Source organism: Uloborus diversus, chromosome 4, assembly GCF_026930045.1.
Source record: "Uloborus diversus isolate 005 chromosome 4, Udiv.v.3.1, whole genome shotgun sequence".
Classification (NCBI taxonomy): Eukaryota; Metazoa; Arthropoda; class Arachnida; order Araneae; family Uloboridae; genus Uloborus; species Uloborus diversus.
The window spans coordinates 126,648,023-126,652,059 of record NC_072734.1 but is presented as its reverse complement, the minus strand read 5'-3'; positions in this window follow the sequence as shown (position 1 = coordinate 126,652,059).

The window sequence follows — 4,037 nt, the reverse complement described above, 5'->3', positions numbered from 1 at the left end:
TGGAATGTAAATTTAAAAAATGTTGTTTGCTATTGAACTATATGACCCAGATAAAATTTAAAGACCATGTTTCTTGTTGTTGCAGTGGTGTTATCATATGAAAGAAAAAATAAATTATATTGTACGTCATTAGACCTTAACTTAATCTGGCAGTAATGGCTGTATGTGAGAAATGAGTCTTTACCCTATCTGACTGTTGAGACTTTCTTTTGATCATTTATATTTTTTAAAACTGCGAATGGCTATTAATGACTTCAAAAAATTTTCTTTTGATAGTTTAATTTTTTTTAATGATGAATCAATTTTTATTGGATGTTTCTACTTTTTTTTTTTCATTTTTCTAACTACCTAATTGAAACATCTGCTTCTGCACCCCAGTGCCCTTGCCCACAGAAAACTGAGATGGGTACATTATGCATTAGCTGCCATATGCTGTTACTCCACTAATTTTCTTGTAGTAGATCAAAATGTCCTTCCTGATCACATATCTTTATTTTTGCATAACGAAAGCAAACCAATTTCAATTTTGCTTTATTTCCCACATGGTGCCTTTATCAGCTTGTTTGACTAAACTTTTGTTTAGTCAGATCAAAAGTAAGGATTTGCCCTCAAGTCACCGTAAAATGTACTCAAATTTTTTCATCATTTTTACAAAATTCCAATGTAAACTTTGCTTGGGTTTATTTCTCTCGTTATTTGCTACTAAAAATTAGGGCACTAAAACTAAGAACATACAGATTCTGTCTGGTGAAGTGAATTAAACAGACTTTACCACTTTTGTCTCCAAACCAGTTAATAGGTTAGCATTATTTTCTTAATGATTATCAACTGAAAAAAAAAAGGCAATAAGATTTTGGTTCTCTTCGAAAACTTGTGCTAAAAAAGGTTCTATTTTCAAAATTAAAAATTAAGCATTTTAATGTTTTCCGATCCAGTTGAAAAGTAAGAACTTCTTACCAGTATAATTACCATAGAAATCACAAGGAAAACATGCTAGTTGTTTTACCTATAACTCTAAAAGTGTTTTCCGTACTGCTCTATGACAGCCTAATTCAGGGCCGGATTTGGAAGTGTGGAGGCCCCGGGGCAGCGAAGGAGTGGAGGCCTCTAATCAGGGTTCGAAAAGATCATCATTATTTTCGAAAATATCTGATACTTTGATATATATCCGAATATTTTGATATATATGTATATATCCAATATTTTCGACACGTGAAAGTTAGGATATTTTGTAAAAATTTTATTGTAGGGGCCCCTTTGTTGTGGAGGCCCCGGGGCAGTAGCCACGCCTGCCCTCCCCTAAATCCGGCCCATATCTAATTTCCATCACTGGTCATATCTCAGCTCCATGGTACTGCAATCAATTCCTTGCATCAGTTGATAAAAAAGACTCATTTCATCATAACATTATTATCTTTGGAGCAAGACTTAGCATTTTGTTTTTCCTTGCCTAAATTGTTCATCTTTTATGAAAAGAAAAAAAAAAAGGGCAGCGATCAGCAGACAGAAGTTGAGGAGTCATGAAACAGTCACTAATGATGTGTATGGTCAAACATTTGAAATTTTTTATAATTTTTCTCAAAATTTGACATTTTTAAATTTTTTAAAAGTACTAAACATTTAAATGTTTTGACTTTATTGTGTCATAATCAATGACCATATTTCCTATTGCTTATAATCTATTCAAATTCAGCCCCAAATGGTTATTTTACAAAATAACAATTTTGTAAATTGCATTCGGCTTCATGATGATCAGCAGTGTATTTTGGCAAAATTTTTCAATGTAAATTTTACACATGATTGTCAAGTAATTGGCCAACTTTTGTGTTGAGTAAGGAGGAGAACTTAAATTAAATGAGAGGTAAAAATGTTTTCTTCCCAGGGTTCGCGTTTACGCGCTATAGCGGGTTTTTTACGCAAATTCGCGGGAAAGGGACGCAACTTCCGCGAAAATTCGGGTCCTAGGGACCCAGAACACCCAAAAGATAAAAACCAGAAAAAAAATTGAGGATAATGCTGAAGATCTATCTAGTGAATGCTTTTAAGCTTCAATGACCAGGAGAATCAACAGAAAAGGATTAAAATTACCCTATCTCTGTATCAGCTATTCAAACACACCCCTACTGTTGACCAGTCAATGGAATTTTTGTGATAAGACTGGAGCTTACAGTGACCTCCTGGGCAGAGCTCAAGGAGCAAAATATTGCACGTTCATAAATAGCCCATTGTACTGTATTCTAAGAATAAGTTCTCCCTCAACTTTTATCTTGGGGAAATTCCTGAAAACAACAATAAAGATCAAAAGTAAAAGTGGTTTCAATGCAATCTTCAGGATTGATACAGGACAATTGAGTAGTAAAAGCTTATCTATTTTGCATTCACCTAACCAGAATTACTTTTGAAAATTATTATCTTGCATCCTCAATAAAAGGATGGGTGAAAAAAAAATGGCGAACATTTTCCCGATCGCGCAAAACACAAAGTTCTGAACTTAACATTTTTCTTGTTAAATTACTTATGAATATGAATTTTATACAAAAGCACTTTAATCTTGTTCATTTTCTAGTAATTCACCTATTTCTGAGGGGCTATTTTTATTTAGACTTGCAAAAGTCACGTATTAATCGATCGCGCCATTTTTGAAAATGGCGAAATTTTAAAAGTAGCACCAAAGCCAACACAGATATCTTAAAAGAGTCACAATGAAGTAAAATTTTCTAATTTAAGATTGCAAATGAGCAATTTTCATACTCATGTGAGAAAATGTTTCGTTTTTTGCCATCGCGATTTTTGCGTTGTGTTAATTCGCTTGCGATTTTTTTCTATTTCTATGAAATTGCCATTGATAATTGATGGAGGGGGGGGGGGCTAGTTGCTTTTTCCCCCCTAGAAAAATGTTCATGAAAGCAAAGGTTAAGGGAGTGCTTTCTGCTTGATCAATCAAAGGCATTTACTTTTTATCTCATGGTAAAATCCAATTTTAAAGTAAATTTTGAGTTTATCTCATTCTAACTGACTAAATAGTTTCTCAAATAACTAAATCTTGCAAGTGTATTATTTGAACATATGATAATCACAGAAAAAAAGGGCTAAATTAACCAATTTAGTTTATTTCGTACCTTTTTCAAATAACTATGTGGATAGTTTCTTTTCCCTAAGTATAAATAGTTGTATATTATTCAGTTATGTGCTAAGATTTTCTGTTTAAAATTTAAGGGACTCATTTTTTCCGCCAAAGGACCCAAATCTATTTCATTAATGGGTCTTTGGGACCCAAGTTACGTATAGTTGAGCGCGAACACTGGATGGATTTTTTTTTCTTTTTGCAACTAAAAAAACTAAAGATCTTATAAACATAACTTTCAATTTCACTTATTCCATTAAATCAATTCTTAAGAAATTTTTTGACTGAAAAAAATCCAGTTGATTTCATAAGCTTAATAGTTGAAAAAATTCCTGAAAATTATTTTTCATCTGTTGATATCAAAACATATTTGGTGTTTGAGATAAAAAAAATATGAGGAAGCTATTTGCTGAGTCAAATTAAATGTAATTCCAAATTTTCAATGACCATTGTGACCATCTCTGTTGTTAGTGACTGACAATAGGATTTATTTATTTGGGTACTATATAAATGAGCACTAAAATGTTTAGCTTTTAGGAATCTGAATCTAAAAATTCTTCTTTCAAATGACTCATACAATTATTTTCCATGATTGTATGAAATGCTGATCCATGGGACTTTTTCACGAGCTCAAATTGACAGACATCCCAAAGCTTGACAAATCACCTGGGACCTTGTTGTAGATTGAATCATCATTTCCTCTGGGGTGTGCGCCATCTGTTCCTTCTGTGCCCCTTCACACAACAACACGACATAGTTGTGGCGGGAATTTGGAATGGCAACCGTGATCACTTCACTTCTTTCCCGTTATCTGTCTAGAGCACGACACCGGTGAAATCGACTTTTGTCACTTTCATTTATTTTTCCTTTGTGACATAGCTCTAAAGCAGCAATGGCAAACTTGCTCGCAGAT